Here is an 18285-nt window from a genome sequence, read left to right on the forward strand (position 1 = left end):
TGAATGCAGTACCAAGGTGTAGTGGAGGACTGGCCATCCAGATTCAGAGATATACACACATCTACACAAATATATCTATGATCAAGAGTTTTCCCGCTGGTCAGTATGCTAATATTTATTAAAATGACACACATTTTTTTACTATTGTATATATCTATGATGAGGCAAGTACACAATGAATCTCAATGGGATCTTTATTATAAATGTACACAATGTTAAAGATTTTAGGTCTGATTGGGTCCATTTGGAAAAGCCCATTTAAATTAATACGAAACTCAAACTGTATCTGTACATGTCAAAGTTATGGACTCTAACCTGCTCAGGTCTTGGGTCAGGCCTTGAGTTTTCCAATCAAAGTGGACCCATGAAGACTTCTAGTTTGATATAGCTTTGCGTAGGCTTTAGATTCAGTAGACGTTTCTGTTGTCTTCATTTTAAAACAGCGCAAACTTATATAAAATCACCCCTTATCCATAGACTCTTCCTTCTATGGATTATATGCAAGGTTTTTTTTATATGTTTCTGTTCATTTTTAGACACTTTACCTAAATGTTAATCTTAGAAGACTTAAGGGTAACATTATTTAAAGTCTGAATTCATGGTATTTACTTATTTTTTAATACCAGCCTACACTGTCAGAAAAAAGGGTACGGTTGGGGTACATTTGTGAACACTTGGGGTACAAATGGTGAAGTTGTACCCTCAATGGTTCAAAGTAGCACCCTAAGATACTTATATGTACCATTTAAGGGTAAAAATGGTACAAATATGTTCCCAACTGTCAAAGGGTCCATGTTTGGGCCATTTAAGGCCCAAAGAAAGGTACAATCACTTGTGTGAAAAAGGAGCAAGTCAACGTGTATGAAATGGTCCTTCATTTATGTTATGAGTTGTTGGTTATTTGGAAGAAATGCACAAAAAACTTTACATTAAAAATAAAATGATTTAATTATATAAGACATGGCCTTATAAATATTATAAATTAATATTTTTGATTTAAGAAAATGTTAACATAAATCCCCTTAAATGTAAAGTGAAATGGCTTATTATACACAGACCTTTCTTTGATTATCAGATTTAATAAACTACTAGAATAAACATACAAGTATAAAGTAGATATATACAATAGGAATTATAGGTAACCAGCTTGGTAAACAAAGACAGAGAACAACATTGTAGCATTAATAAATAAATTAATTAATAAAACAATTATAAAACGTAACAGAATGATACTGCCAAAATAATACAGCTGAGATCAAATAATAGATTTAAAAGACCAAAAAAACTGGCCGTTAGATATACACAAAATGTATTAAATATCGTGTTTTAACTACAAAGGGGAGATTGAATCCAGCGGCAGATCCGAGATTGACTGGCCGAAGTAAAAGCTGCTGTCGGCGGGGGAGAGAATCATAAAGCTCCCGCTGACAGAGTCCGCATTCACTGAAGCACATTGTCAAAGAAGCGCTGTCTTTTTAAATAAACTGCCGATTCGAGTTTAAGACAACAACATTCTCGCCTGAAATACTCTTAAAACTACATTTTGTGACACATTAGATTATATTTTTTTAAACTTGCGGGTCTGCAAAGCGGGGATTGTCCATTGACTTTCGCTTAGCATTAGCAGGCAGCCAGCAGATTTGAATTCGTGTTGTCCAATAGGATTTTGCATTCATAATGCGAGCTGATTACGTGCGACGGTTAATCTCCAGCTGTTGCACTGCTATTCTGACGCTCTTCTCGCCGCCGACGGAGGATGGACCTGAAGGACGCCAAGAAGCTGGAATACGCTCGTGAAGACGAAGCACAGACATTTGCAGGTACGTTTAATGTTAAATAACTTATTGTACATATCCGTTGGGTTATATTCAATTAATAATTGACATTACTTTGCCTTGTGTATGTAACTTAGTTAAGATTACCGTCGAGTTACCTGCCGCGTGAAGGGACCCTTTTGTTATTTAAGGTTGACCAGAAATGAAAATATGATTTTTCACATAACCTGGCCATGAGAAAGAGCTCGAGACGCTGAAAAAACAGCGGTGAAACGTCCAGAGAAACAGTTCAAACACATTTCGTTTTGTTTGGATAATGTTGTTAAGCCTTTATTGCATACGTTATTTATAAATTCAGAATTTCCTTAGAGTTGGGAAGCTAACGTTCATGCTAACGTTCATGTTTAATCCGGACAGGAGTGAAGTGAATGCCTGTCCCCTTTATGTCTGAAACAATATAACTTTAGTGTATGCATATCTCGACCAACGTTCATTCATAGCAGTTGTATTTTGCAACGTTACATATTTAAATAACGTTATAAACGCATGTTCAAGAGAGTCCTAATCATCTGTCGTGTCAGATCGAGGTGCAGGTCTTTATCAAACCTTTGAGTTGCTAATTTAAAGCTTTTTTTTTTGTTTGCTGTTAACCTCAAGTTCACACCGATCATGATTTTTTTTTATTTCAGAAAATGAAGTGGACGAGGAAGCAGTAGTGTAATAACGTAAGTATTTAGTATTTTGTCTTTGATCTGTATGTTAATAATAATAATAATAATAATTATATATATATATATAATTTATAACACATATATATGTGTGTGTGTGTGTGTATACTTTTTCCCTAGGAATTCATTGTGCAGTCTTAAATTTAATCTCCCTTTTTCTATGAACTGTAAAGTGAAGTGTTAAAGTTAAATTTGAATTTTTATGATTGTCATTATTTTGGACTTATATTTGATCCAATAGGTGATTCCTGCAATTGGTGAGGACGCATCATCTTTTGAGAGTAATGCGAATGTCCTGCGTATCCAGTGAAATAAGGTGTGTGACCCTTTATTAAAAACACCCTTGTTAGCGAGATCCCACATTTTAAATCAGTTCTCAGTTTAAATTAAATGTTTTATGTCAGTATAAGCCTAAGTGTAGGATCAAATGACTATTATAAATGTTATGACTATTGTAAAAATATTTTAATTTTCAAGCTTTGTGGTGAACACATGTGCATTCAAGCTTTCAACTATATGTTGAGTGATAACTAAAGGGAAATGGCAACAAAGAATATTAGATAATGTTTTTAGTTAAAGTGAATCACTAATTTCCTTTTTCTTTATTATAGTCATGGTGAACCTGACTGAATGCATTCATCAACCATCTCCAACCAAGTCAGAGCTTCAAGAACAGCTTGTGCTAAAGGTGCCTGAGCTTGATTAAGAAAAAAGCATCTCCACTGGCCAAAGTCTACAAAAAAGCAAGAGAATAGAAGTTTGCAGATGATCTAAGAGGTATTAACATAAAACTTACATAACAATAATTTTGCTAGATTAAACCTTTATTTCTTGGATGGGATCATTAAGTGCCTTTTCAAGCTGCATTTAGCAAGTTCAAACTCATAGGCCTTATATACAAACCCTTTATATAGAGAACATTTCTCAATGTTTTTCTTTAAAAAATGTAATTCATAAAAATACATTAAATATCTTTTATTCAGCATTTGCTAAAGGTTCCAATATTTTTTTCTTTATTTTAAAAACTTGATGTTATTAAATTATTTAAGAGTACTTCATTATTTGTCTTTATTTTATTTTAAGGTGGCGCAATGGGTAGCACGATCGCCTCACATCAAGAAGGTCGCTGGTTCGAGACTCGGCTGGGTCAGTTGGCATTTCTGTGTGGAGTTTGCATGTTCTCCCCTTGTTGGCGTGGGTTTCCTCCGGGTGCTCCGGTTTCCTCCACAAGTCCAAAGACGTGCTACAGGTGGATTGGGTAAGCTAAATTGGCCATATGTATGTGTGTGAATAAGTGTGTATGGGTGTTTTCCAGTGATGGGTTGCAGCTAGAAGGGCATCCGCTGCGTAAAACGCGTGCTAGATAAGTTGGCGGTTCATTCCGCTGTGGCAACCCCAGATTAATAAAGGGACTGAGTCGAAAATAAAATAAATGAATGGATGATTTTATTTTACAATAGATTCAGACTTTCGTGCTGCTCTAATTCTGCTCCCCCATATCTTTAAAGAGAAAGTTGATTGCTTACAGTAATTACACTGGGAGAGGTTTGGGTACTGTTGGTTAAACACTTTATAATACTCTGATAGATGTTATGCAGTTCTGACAGATTTTACATTGTTTATTGATGTCTTTTTTCTTTTTCTTTTTACAGTGGGATGATGATGATGCTCCCTACCCACCTCTACAGATGGTTGAAAGTCCTTTGCAAAGTGTTGGAGAATAGGAGTTAAAAGGCATTATTACATCCTTCGCCGTTTACTGTGTTTTCAACTTGGCTTATCCACGCTACATAAAGAATGCAAAGGATGAACATCAGCAACTCCTCGAGATGGAACAACAATTTAAATTTGAACATCAGCAATGGTGTGAAGATGGAGATCCAAAATTACAAGAAAAACAACTCAGTGCAGCTGTCTGAGAGAACTGGTATTGGTGGGTCTGCATCAAACAGCAATGCTTGGATCTTTGCATTTACTTTGGTGCATGCGTTTCGAGTCTGCATCAGTATTTTAAGACTAGCAACTATAGACATTTCAATAACATTGCCCAAATCAACTGAGAAGCACAAGATGACACAATGCTAAGAATTTTTTCCGCCCAACATCCTTGATGAGATTGGCACATTCAGGTGTTCAAATTGAACTGTTTTCGTGTGCATGTGAGACTACTAATGGAGAAGAAATGACTCTTTCCTAATGAAATGTCAATACTGCACTGGTTTCTGTGTGGCAAGTTTATAATACTGCTGTTGTATGATTCATATTTCCATGCAAATACACTAGGAGTTGACTTTGAATGGGGTGTTATAAACCAAGACAAATGGACTTTCAGGCCCTTGAAATATACTCTGCTGATAAACTGTTTAAGAATGTTTAGAAATTTTAAATCTAATGTGTAATACTGTTTGATCAAATGTGTTTTTGAGATCTAAAATGATAAAGGGTATACAGTAAGTGACATGTTTCAATGTACTGTATGGAAAAAGATTGCTTTGAGATTCTTGATGCTTTTAGAAAAATGTAGAATGCAGTGCACTAGCAAAAATATACTTCATGAGGTCTAGTGCTGTTTTAGAAAAATTACTTTGTTACATTGGTAAAAATGCTCAGTGAAATGGGATGTACACAGCAAAATATGGGGACCCAAAACAACTCTATGGGTGTTAATTTCAACACTTTGAAAGTGTCTCATGGGGTCCACTCAAAACAGAGTTAAATCAACACTTTCAAAAGGGTTGGCACATTGACACTGAAGTAAGGGTTAATTTTTAACTCTGGGCAGAGTTAAAAATGTAACTATATTTAACACCGCCTGGTAGTAATTTTTTTACTACAATATATTGTTATTTTATTCAACTCTCTTGAGTGTAAATATGGTAAAAAGGTCAAATAGACTGTAATTTATAAAAGAAAAAACATTTTATTTGAAAACATTCACCACTTCAACAATTCATTCAGTTTTTAAAATGCAACAATGTCAAATATGCTTTAAATGTTTTATTAGTACAGACAGTATCAACAAAATATGTATGACCAGTGCTCAAAAAGGCTGTTTCAGTCCTTTGGTCCAAACTTGATGTGTTATCAGAGCAATTTGAAAGTTCAATATAGCGTCACTCATAGTTTTCTTCTGAACTCATAGTTTTCTTGTAAAATTACATTTTAAACAACTTGGTGTGCAAATCTTTCACTTCGGGTGTTTCCTTGGTCCTCCATATCAAACACAGCAGTTTAAATGAAGGTATAAATGCTGTAAACTTGTGTGAAAACAAACTGGAGCTAGGAAATCTCATCAAGCATGTCCTGTGAATGAAGTGCTTCCCAGCCACAGGATGACCTTTTTATCCATGACGATGTAGCAGCTGCTGATCGCTCGTCTGGTGGTTCCTGATGCACGGATATAGGGTGAAGCTCATCTAAGAACTCTTCAAGTCTCCAGCATGACTAAGAAAAATGTTTGAAAACAAATTGCAATCAAATTCTATGATATATTTAAAAGAACATTTAAAGTAAATAAAACATTCAAGAAATCTAAACTCACCTTTTGAAAATCTACATGATGATCCACAACTTGACTCTCCCAGCTGGTTGAGGTGACAGGATATGGAAAAGTAAAAAAACACATATATCACTGTTGGAATCTCCAAAAACAATTAGATTAACCACTATGACTAGAACTGGAAAAACAGGCAGCTGTCTGTCCAGAATCCTGAATTTAACACAACACTTGGAGCAAAATTTAGAGGAGCTTAAAATCTTTTATATCATTTAGTGATGCTGACTTCCCCAAAATATTGGCCACAGTGTAAAAAATATTCATAAACTTCATAAACAACACTTTTCTGTAAGCGTGTGCGTGCGTGCATGTGTGCGCGCGTGCATGTTTCTTTACCAGATTCAACTTGTTAGGCCCTTTCAGGTCCAGTATTGACGCCACCTTTACTGGAGTCTAGCAGATGTTTCAGGTCCAAATATAATCTAAAATATTAGGATAAGCAGAAGAGGAAAAGTGCAAAGCAAAGAGCAAAACATTATTTAAGTAACAGTTCACCCACAATACAAAACTTATCACCTTCATGTCATTTGTTATTCTCTAATGCTCTAATACCCTCTTAGCTTATGTGAAACAAATACAGAACTTTATCAAACATACCTTAATTATTATTATTACCACATATGACCAAGAAGGTGTGCTTGGTCATTTCACCAACTCTGCAAATACACCATCCGTCTCTAATCAGCCACCGTCACAGGGTCTTGTGTTATTGTATAGAGAACTGTGGCTGTTAAAAAAACAACAAAAAATTAGTATCCACACATATGCATAACCTTCAGATAAAAAGGAGAGATGAACATCACAAAGTATGCCTCACACTTTTTTAGATATCTTGATTCAGATGTTGATTATTGATAATGAATCTACAAATCAAACCTGTATCATCATTAGGCTGCTCAAATATGAATCAGTTGATTAATTTTACAGACAGGTGGCTTTTTACAACGCACTAAATTGTCTTTAATAAAATGGAAATGTTGTGTACAGTACATGCTAAGTTTAGCCTATAGTTTTAAGCACAATATCATGCGGGAGAAAAAGCTTGACTAAGATGTTCCTGACTACAGAAATAGCCTAACTTACTAACGTCAGACATCCCGAGTTGGGAAAAGTAATTTTCGGGGGATACAGAGTTGATTTGCGGGAGGTAGCGGGAGAGATGAGAACCTGAAGAGCAAAGGGATGAGTTGCGCGCGACGTACCTGAAGAGCTGGGAGGGATGCGGTGGAGAGGGGTGTGCAAAGTGTTTAATGACCGGGCGGGAGACGCGCGATTTCCGAGAGATTATCATTCATTTGCGGGCATCTACTTGGGCATCTGGGAGTCTCTGTGCATTTGCGGGATAACGTTAACGTTAGTCCCGCAACTTCCGGGAGACTTCTGTAACCTTAAATGTCTGAGAAAGTGCAAACGCGGTCATTTAAAGACATTAATGTTAACATTCCGACTTTAATGGTTGTCAACACTTAATATAATTCAAGCGTACGTTATCACGCGAGTCTATGAACTAACGGTATATGGACGGCCACGAATGAACCAGTTTAAAAGGGCCGCGGTGTTTAAAAGAACTAACGTTAAATTAACGTACACGAATAACAAAAAAATCATATGTTTTAGTCAGGAAGCCTTTTACAAGTAAGCATATGTTCATTTACTCACCAGATATGTTTTAGAAACTCTCCAGAGCGTATGGAAACCGTCCTGTGTTGCCGTTAGCATCCGGGCAGAGTAGGCTAGGCTGCTCCGGGGATTCCCTCGCTAGTTTGCTTCGAATTAAAGGAGAAGTGTCGATTTTATTTTACAGATGGGTAACAACGCACAAAATGGCATTAAGCGTGACAGAAATGTGTTGAACATGTACATTTGATGTTTTTATGCACTATGTATGCGTGAGCATATATAAAAACATTCTTGAAAAGAAGTGAATAGTAATGCAGTTAAGCTAGATACACAAACGACCATGAATGAACCGCAGAAGATTAAAATTGTCACTCCATTCTAAAGTTATTAACTTAACAATATGTTTACAACTGTATTTCCTTAAAGAAAGTCAGTAAAATACCAACATTTAGGTAGTTTGACTCACCAGTTGCTGTTCTAAACCTCAGATGGAAAATGGCGTCTGGAAAATTCTTCAGTGACTGGGGCTGCATGAATTCCCGGATGTTGGAAACAACACCACCAAGTGTAGAAAAGATAACTCCTTGATTTCGCACTGAATAAAATCAATTCTAACTCTTATTATATTCATTTATCAAAATCTAACTCTTTAACGTCAACACTTTACTCTGAAATGCTTCAACACCGAGAATTTAACTCAGATGAATTTGCTGTGTACTGGTGTTAAAAAAATAATATTAAGCTTTTTTGCTGTTTCATAAAATGTTTTAATGTTTAAGCAGCTATTTTTTAAGTTTATGCATCTGGTAGGACATTGTGATAGTTTAAAACTTTCATCTTCTAAAAAGGTGACAATGTAATTGTTTTGAATCTTTCAATAAGTGTTTGTGATAAAATGTTACAAGTATAAAAGTACAATTATCGTGCAGTTTGTACTCATGGAAAAATATTACTTTTTATTCTTTTAAAATGATGTAATGTTTAAACATTCATCCTGTAAAAATGTTGATATTTAATGTTTAATAAATGTGATAAATGAAATTTAATGTGTATGAAGTACAATTCTGAAATGAAAGGGTACAAAATTAATCCCTATTGAGGAGAAATTGTACCTTTTCTAAAGGTACATTATTGTACCATAGCCCAAGTAAGGTACAAATTAGTCAGCAGAGGTACATATTTGACCCATTAAGGTACATATTGCTAGGGTACAAATATGTACCCATGTGAAAGGGTACAACAGGTGTACCCTTGAGGGTACTGCCCCAGTGACAAGCCATTGTACCCCTAAAGGTACAAATTTTGCACATTTTTTCTGACAGTGTATTATTAAAATATTAACTGATAATTAGTAGCTTTAAATTATTCTACATCCAAAATCAAAACCCAACTACCTTATTAACTATCAATAAGCAGCTAATTTGTAGTTTTTGGAGCCAATAGGCTTAATCAATGGTTTATGAATAGCGCAAATTGTTACTTACAATAAATTGTTAATGACATTTGGTTGACTAACTCTGTTTTTTAATTACAAAACAACGAAAACATTTATTAAAGCTCTAAATACACTCCCCGGCTCATTTATCAGGTACACCTTTTGCCTTCAGAACTGCCGATATCCTTCGTGGCATAGATTTAACAAGATACTGGAAATATTCCTCAGAGATTTCGCTATGTATTGACATGGTAGCATCACGCAGTTGCTGCAGATTTGTCGGCTTCACATCCAAGATGCAGACATCACATCACAGACACATCACATCTTTCGCACACCTCGGCTTATTTAAGTTACTGTTGCTTTTTTATCTGCTGGAACCAGTCTGGCCATTCTCCACTGACCTCTGGCATCAACAAGGCATTTGCACCCACAGAACTGCCGCTAACTGGATATTTTCTCTGTGTCAGACTACTCTCTGTAAACCCTAAAGATGTTTGTGCATGAACATCCCAGTAGATCAGCAATTTCTGAAATACTCAGACCAGCCCGTCTGGCAGCAACAATCAAATTCACTTAAATCCCCTTTCTTCTTCATTCTGATGCTCACTTTGAACTGCAGCAGATTGTCTTGACCATGTCTAAATGCATTGAGCTGCTACTATGTGATTGGCTGATTAGAAATTTGCGTTAACGAGCAGTTGGACAGGTGTACCTAATAAAGTCGGCAGCTAGCTCTCTGCAACTCTCACATGGTCGCCCACTGAAGCTAAGCAGGGCTGCGCCCGGTCAGTACCTGGATGGGAGACCACATGGGAAAGCTAGGTTGCTGCCGGAAGTGGTGTTAGTGAGGCCAGCAGGGAGCGCCCAACCTGCGGTCTGTGTGGGTCCTAATGCCCCAGTATAGTGACGGGGATGCTATACTGCTCAGTGAGCGCCGTCTTTCGCATGAGACGTTAAACCGAGGTCCCGACTCTCTGTGGTCGTTAAAAATCCCAGGATGTCCTTCGAAAAAGAGTAGGGGTTTAACCCCGGCATCCTGGCCAAATCTGCCCACTGGCCTCTGTCCATCATGGCCTCCTAACCCTCCCCATATCATGATTGGCATATCATCACTCTGTCTCCTCTCCACCAATCAGCTGGTGTGTGGTGTGCGGTCTGGCGCAAAATGTCTGCCGTCGCGTCATCCAGGTGGATGCTGCACACTGGTGGTGGATGAGGAGATTCCCCCCCCCCATTGTGTAAAGCGCTTTGAGTGCCCATAAAAGCGCTATATAAATGTAACGAATTATTATTATTATTATTATTATTATTATTATTATTAAAGTGGCCGATGAGTGTATATACACATTTGATTATTAGAAGAAATTGTATAAGACCTTAAGATAAACAGAGCATTTTCAAGTGGATTCTTCATTTGTTTGTTTTATTTCCTAAGCTATATATGTGAGCATACATCAATAGACGCTCACAGGTGAACAGACTTGCTTTTCCTCGATCTAATTTAATTTCAAAATGGTTGATTTACTCGGCAAAGTCAAAATCTTGAAGTCCACATCTAGGTACTTAAGCAAAGAGAGCTACTTAACCTACCGTGAAAAATAGAAGTACCCTTTAATAAGACATCATTATCTCTAACAAAGCTTGCGGTACGGCAGAACTCATCACGAGAGGAAGGAAAAGAAGAATATGAGGCGTGGAATAAAGGCCTTTTCCATTGAGCTCGTCATTTCACAGCCTTAACGATTCACCCTTTGTGCTTTCTATGGACGAGGGCCACATTTAAAGCCACAAACGAACTCTAACTTTAAATTAAACACCTGAGGATTGGATTTGACTCATGATGGTGAGTTAACGCCTCATACTCCTCCATTTCCCGATAATTGTCTTTTGCGGTCAGTTTTTTTTTTCTTCTTTGAACTTGCCTGTTAGGGACGGCCCGTAATGAATCCCTCGGTGCGAAACCTGCCCTTCTAGCATCTGCAGAGACAAAAAAAAAATGGAAATATACAGAAATAAATGTAGACTTCGACAATCCCTAGACGCTGATGTAACTAGTGACCTTTCGTTTGTGTACACATTTACATTTTCCTGTGTATAAATTCATCTTAGAGGAGTGTAATTTGCCATTAGGGGAAGGAGCGCGGTGGAAAATAGTGAGAAGGAGAACAAACTTGAGTTTTTTTGTGTGTGTGTGTTTGCAGTTGATCAATGCACGTCAATCAAGGCTCAGCCTAAAGCGAGAACGTCAACGTGTCACCAGAGTCTCTCTTGAGCTTCACTTCAGTCAGGAACTACACAGAGCCGCTACTGCTGCCGACACTTGCGCATTTGTTAGGGACTGTGAAGAAATTTAAGGTGACTGAGTTCGTTTAAGCACATTTTTTTTTTCATATACAGTTGAAGAATTATTAGCTCTCCTGAATTATTAGCCTTCCTGCATGTTTTCCCCCAATTCCTGTTTACTGGAAAAAAAAAAAAAATTCCCCACACATTTCTAAAGTTTAATAACTCAACTCAAATTTTTTATCTTTGCCATGTTGACAGCACATAATATTTGACTAGATATTCTGCAAGACACTAGTATTCAGCTTAAAGTGGCATTTAAAGGCTTAAACTAGGATAATTAGGGTAAAGGTAGGGTAATCAGGCAAATCATTGTTTAACAGTGGTTTGTTTTGAGAAAGTAAAAACAAATATTGCTTAAGGGGGCGAATAATATTGACCTCAAAATGGGTTTGAAAATTAAAAACTGCTTCTATTTTAGTCCAAAGAAATAAAAAAAACTTTCTCTGGAAGAAAAAATTAAGTTGTTGTCCCGTGGACATTTCGGGAGACCGCAAAATCTTTTTGCTGTTAGAACTTTTTCGCGTCTCAAATGTCTCTCTTTTTTGCATTTCAAATGCCTTTTGCGGCCACGTTGTTCTCGTGTTAACCCACCAGAGGCCTTTGTTGAATGCTTTTTTTTTTTTTTCGGCCAAATAATGAATAAATTAATGGGGTTAGACCAGGAATGTCAAAGCTAATTCCTGGAGGCCTGCAGCCTTGCACAGTTAAGTTCCAACCCTGCTCCAACACACTTACCGGTAGCTTTCAAACATGCCTGAAGGACTCAATTAGTTTGACCAGATGTGTTCAATTTGGTTTGGAACTAAACCAGGGGTGCTTAACCCTGTTCCTGGAGATCTACCTTCCTGCATAGTTCAGCTCCTACCCTGACCAAACACACCTGAACCAATTTACTAGGACCTTAGTACAGTGCCAATACACTGTAAAAATAAAAAGTTATACTATACTTAAAGTTTTACAGCTAAAATCTTCAGGGCAGTTTTGAGTTTACTCAACTTAAATCAAGTTAAGTGAATAATTGGGTTAAAAGTTGAGTCAACTCAAAAATTCCCCGAAGTTTGTTGCCTAAAATTATAAGTTGAGTCAACTTAGTTTTTTACAGTGTATATAATAGTTCATGAAGTGTTAAAAGGATAGTTTACCCAAAAATGTACTCCGTTTTAATGTGCTATACGTTACATTTACTACCCCTATAGTGATTTCCAACTTTTTTTGTTTTCCGTTTTTTCTGTTTAATACAATAATATATTTTGAAGAATGATAGAAACCTGTAACCATTCACTTGCAAGAGGAAAAACTATGGAAGTCAATGGCTACAGGTTTCCATCATTTTGGAAAATAACTTCTTTTGTGAATCAAAGAATCTCATATAGATTTGTGTTAAGCGAAAAGTATGTAAATGATGACATAATTTTCAGTTTTGGTTGAACTGTCCCTTTAGGAGCACCATAATAAAAGTATTCAATAAATAAAGTCATTTAATCTAAAGCAGAATTACTTTTAATAACTCCATTGACATTTTGGAAGTAACATATTGTGTAATAAACCAATTTTTTCTTCTTATACATTTGTAAATCACTGTAATATTTACTTGATATCTTGTAATATGTATTTTTAATTGTATGATCTGTCCTATTTATAAATGAGTTCATGTCTTTGCAATATGACGAAGATTAGAGTGGAAATAGATTCATAAAAATGTTACTGTCAGCCATGTGAGAGCAGAGAACATTAATATAATATTAATATCAGACGATTGGACATGATTCATGGCTCCCTGGAATTATTACTTGCTATTTATACAGGATGTTTTGATGAATGAGGCGTCTAAAGCACCTATATACAGAACCTCACCTGTATGAATACATTGAATGTGTTTAAAAAATCTGCACACTAGGTCTCAGAATAAGGAGTTTGATTCAGTTAACACTAAAATGATGCACCAGGGTTGTATACTCGGCTCATTTCCGTTTTCGTGTTTGTCATCTCCTAATAGCGTCTATCAGACTGGAGTCTGATAATAAATGTATGAAATCTGCAGGTGAAGGCAAACCTGGGAATTGTGCTTTCTGAGGCGCAGAAAATCTGCTTGGGCTTCACAGTTCCTCAATAACACAATTTGAGGGAAAATGTTTCCATGTTCGGGATGAAATCACATGCTTGAAGTTGTGGAGCGAAGCATGAGATGTTTCGACGCATCTAAATGGCTTAATTGAATTACATGTTATCGTGGCGTGAAAAGGGGAGACAGAATCACACAGCAGGAAACTCAGCAGACTGTAGATCTTTCTGCACACCTGCACAACTTGACACGGGGATAAAGGGAACACAGTGTGTGCTTTAAAATCATTAAACGAGCATGGTGGGATATTTTTTTTTTCTTTTTGAGGTCAAAATACTCGCTTTACCTGTTTTATTTCAAATAAATAATCCAAGTTTATATATATAAAAATTTGGATATATATACACATACATACAAATATATATATATATATAAATATATATAAATAAATATATATATATATATATATATATATATAGCATTGACGCTTAAGTCCCGTGTGAATGGAGCGTTAGCGTACTTTAATGCATATTAAATATTCTCCCCAAATTATACAAATATTCTTACTTATGGACAATGGTTTTGTTTTAAATCTACTTATTCCAAAATGCATTTTTCAGAGTATATTATTTTGTCTTCCACAGAGACAGACACTGACTGCTAATAAGCAACGAGACCCTATATGAGCCAAAACTCTGAACGTCATTATAACTGAACAAAAACTATAAAAAGAGTTACAATTAGATCTGATCTTCCCTGCCATCTGTCAGATTCTCTCTCGCTCTCTCTCTTTGCAGACAAATCTTGGCAAAACAACGAAATGATGGAAAGTGGGGAAAATGGCAGAAGATAAGCTAGACTGCAGACTGTACAGTAATGAAAGTACCTCAGAGGCCAGTGAGCAGCGGCCAATAGATCAATAGTGCTCTGGAGATGCTCTGGCATCACTGTGACTCCAAGGTTGAGATAATTCACTTTGTTTTCATTTGAGTTGACTCTGTGGCTCAGCTCAATGATCTACTGTGGCTTCCTCAGGGGTCGTTGCTGCACTTGGAAACTGAAACTCTCCACCTTTTCACAGCCCTTTTACACTGAGGACCAGAGCTGTAACTGCCATAGATGCATTGGTCTGATAGGGCCCTGAGTTTGTGATACCAGGGCAGTTGCCTCTGACTATAACTATGTAAAGTTTCATGCAGTTGAGAATTGTTTTGGGAATAGAAAGTTTACATAATGAAGACAATTATGTGCTCTATTTTGAAGATCCATGCGCAAAGTACAAAGCTCAGGGCGGATTAAGGGCAAGTGGTGCATGGTCTAAAAGGGTTGAGCTTATTTTCTTAATAGGTTCTAGATGTGTTTTGAGTCAAAAAACTGAGTTATATCCAAATACACAGATGACAGGTGGGCAAATCTAGGCTTGTTTTTAATAAAACAAATATAAATATGGATTTTATAAATAATAATGGTAATAATAATATTCAACTTTTTCAGCTTTATTTGTATAGCGCTTTTACAATGTAGATTGAGTCAAAGCAGCTTCACATAAATGGTCATAGTAACTGGATCAGGGTAGTTCAGTTTTTAGTGTTTAAGTTCAGTTCAGTTTAGCTCAGTTCAGTGTGGTTTAAAATCATTACTGAGAGTCCAAACACTGAAGAGCAAATTCATCGATGCGTAGCTTTACCGATCCTGAACCATGCAAGCCAGTGGCGACAGCGGAGAGGGGAAAAAAAAAACACCAATAGGAGAGTGAAGAAAAAAAACCTTGAGAGAACCAGACTCAGCTCGCCACGACCATTTTATTTTCTCCGCTGGCCAAAAGTCTTGTGGAGAGCTGCAGTCTCAGCGGTAGAGGCTGGAAGCTGGCCTCAGCGAAGACTCGTCTGTCCCTGGAGCGTCACAGGAATCAGTCTCATGCTCTCCACTCCCCCCGTGACCACTCGCGCAGCAGCAGCTCAGGATACAGCCTGGTCCCGGATATGGACACCTTGGGATCATCTCGTCGCTGGTCTTGGATCCAATCAGTGACTCCGCATAATCTGAGGACCTCGGGATGAGTATCCCCAGGATTGTGTACTAACAATGACAGAAAATGCAAAGTTGCTTTTTTCTAGGTTTACTACAAACTGTACTTTCATTCCTGTGTAATAATCAATTAATTTTGCTTCCATGTTGTTTGCAGCAGGCACAATGATATTACACAGCACCTGAAAGTAGTCCCCAGCAAGCAACTGTAACTTAGCATAAAAAAAAAAAATGGACTGTGCCTTTAGGGCGGCACAGTCCCTCAGTGGTTAGTATTGTCACCTCAGCGAGAGGGTTGCTAGTTTGAGCCCTGGCTGGGCCAGTTGGCATCTCTGTGTGGAGTTTGCATGTTCTCCCAGTGATCGCATGGGTTTCCCCCACAGTCCAAAGACATGTGGTGTGAGTGAATTGGATAAACAAAACCTGGCCTTAGTGTATGAGTGCGTGTGTGTGAGTGTTTCACAGTACTGGGTTGTGTGGCTGGAAGGGCATCCACTGCGTTCCACTATGTGGCACTATGTGTTTTCCACTATGCTGGAAAAGTTGGCGGTTCATTCCGCTCCGGCAGCTCCTGATAAATAAGAGACTAAGCCAAAGGAAAATAAATGAATGAATGAGTGTACCTTTAAAGTTTGATGTTAAGGGTGCTTTCTCTGGAACTTTGAGTCTCTGGACCCTCCTGTGTTTAAATGGGGTCCACAACCCATCTTAAGTCTTAAAATCAAACTATACTACTGCATTGAGTGCACGGCATAACCTTCAAACACTCAAATACCCCCTGGGCAGTTGTTTTGGCTATAGCCATGTAAAGTTTAATGTTGCTACTGTATCTCTAAAATTGTAGGCAAGAAAGGCCTGCAGTACCATTGGTCCATAGGCGCTCTCAGGAACCAAAGTTTGATGCCCTGACCGATGCCACTGGCTATTGCTATGTAAGGCTCTAGATCAGGGGTCTCAAACTCGCGGCCTGTGGGCCATTTGCAGCCCTCAGTGCAATATTTTGTGGCCCGCGCCGACCGCTGTACACTGACAGAATCAGCGGAGCGGGAAGAGAGAGCGCTCCCCGCTCCGCTGATTCTATCCGTACACAGCGGTCACTGGCATTCCCCGCCCGCCGTGTAAACAAAGGGGCGGGGATGCCGGTGACGTCACCACGCACCCCGCCCCTTTGTTAGACGCTGTGACGGGCGGGAAGTGTTAGGAGGGAACTCGCGCCGGCCAGAACCAAGGTAAGCTGTTCCCGCCCCTGCCTGCCACTTAGCTACCTATCTGCAGCCTGCCACCTACCTAGCTACAGCCTCCATCTTATATATATTATAGGTAGATACAGACTGGTACAGACTGATGTGACTGGAGTGGGGTGGGGGTGTTTTATTTATACATATATACGCCTTTTTTAGGTGAGGGAATGGAAGTTTTGAGTGAGTTCCCCCACTTTTTCCCCCACTTGAAGAGCTGTCAAGTCTCTGGCAGCAAGAAGTAGGCAAAAGATGCCATGTTCAGAAGAACTGTTCATAATCTTCACTCAATGTTCTATTAATGTTCAGGACATTTCATGTTCAGAAGAAATAATTAAAACTGTTAATATTGACATTTGAGGACTTTTTTTTTTTTGTGAAATCCCTTATGCGGCCCAGCCTCACCCAGACTTTGCCTCCTGCGGCCCCCAGGTAAATTGAGTTTGAGACCCCTGCTCTAGATCTTCTCTAGCCTAAGAATTAAATTGTCATTTTAATGGTGTGAACTGGCATTTAAACCAGCATGACACAAATAAAGAAAACAGTAGCAAGCATTTATGATAAACCAGGATTCTATTTACAAATATACCGTTCCTGTTCTTGGTGTAAATGGGTCTTTTGCAGGGTTTTACTCTCTTTCTCCAGAATGTTACCTTGTTATAATTTAGCCCATAATGAAGAAACGACAAGTATGTGCATCTAATTTCCATACTTTATAGATTTCCGTCATTTGTTGGTTGACGCACTCATAAATTTGATCTATATGCAGATATGCGAGTGCTTCATTTCCGTGATAAAGCCGTATGTAAAAGTATGCAGGAAAGCAGAAGGCCGAGGTGAAATGTACAATGCGGCGCTCTCACGCCAACAAGATGCATTTGCATTTATTGTAGAGAGATGCAACAATGGCTTGCATTTGCCACATTGAGTTTACGTTCATTAGTATGGTAATATCTGCTGCCATCGAACGTCTAATTGCACGACTGCAATTTGTTCAGTAAATGCACGTGTTTGCGCATCTGTTAATTCAGTCTGTGTTTTGTATATGATGTATATAATGTAGCGTCTCTGCTTGTTGCTGGCTGTATGTGGGCGGAGTAATACACAGAGGTGAAGGGTGAAGAGGCCTTTGTAAGATGTTACTGGCAAAATCTTGCTCGGCTATCAGCCAATCAGATTCAAGAACTAGACAGAAGTGTAGTATATATATATATATATATATATATATATATATATATATATATATATATATATATATATATATATATATATATATATATATATATAGACACACAAAAATACACATATATATATACATACAAAAAACATATGTATATATATGTATTTTTATTTATGTATATATATGTGTGTGTGTGTATATATATATATATATATATATATATATATATATATATATATACATACACACACATAAATATACATATATATACATAAAAATTATGTATATATATATGTATATTTATTTATGTATAT

General features: G+C 37.5%; 2 long non-coding RNA genes across 3 annotated transcripts; one reads left to right on the top strand and one right to left on the bottom strand.

Annotated features, from left to right (window-relative positions):
* The first annotated feature begins 1696 nt into the window (after positions 1–1696).
* Positions 1697–6043, top strand: LOC141380230 (uncharacterized). Its single transcript, XR_012397903.1, has 6 exons — positions 1697–1820; positions 2465–2500; positions 2745–2819; positions 3115–3280; positions 3587–3761; positions 4156–6043. It is a non-coding gene; the product is annotated as an uncharacterized lncRNA (long non-coding RNA).
* Positions 4102–8198, bottom strand: LOC141380231 (uncharacterized). 2 transcript variants are annotated; one of them, XR_012397905.1, is made up of 6 exons: positions 8146–8198; positions 7719–7825; positions 6657–6780; positions 6396–6481; positions 6045–6087; positions 4102–5947 (listed from the first exon to the last, which is right to left on the bottom strand). It is a non-coding gene; the product is annotated as an uncharacterized lncRNA (long non-coding RNA). The 2 variants fall into 2 exon arrangements; XR_012397904.1 differs by having other exon boundaries at positions 5404–5947; positions 6657–6786.
* Positions 8199–18285: the final 10087 nt, after the last annotated feature.

Source organism: Danio rerio, chromosome 22, assembly GCF_049306965.1.
Source record: "Danio rerio strain Tuebingen ecotype United States chromosome 22, GRCz12tu, whole genome shotgun sequence".
NCBI lineage: Eukaryota > Metazoa > Chordata > Actinopteri > Cypriniformes > Danionidae > Danio > Danio rerio.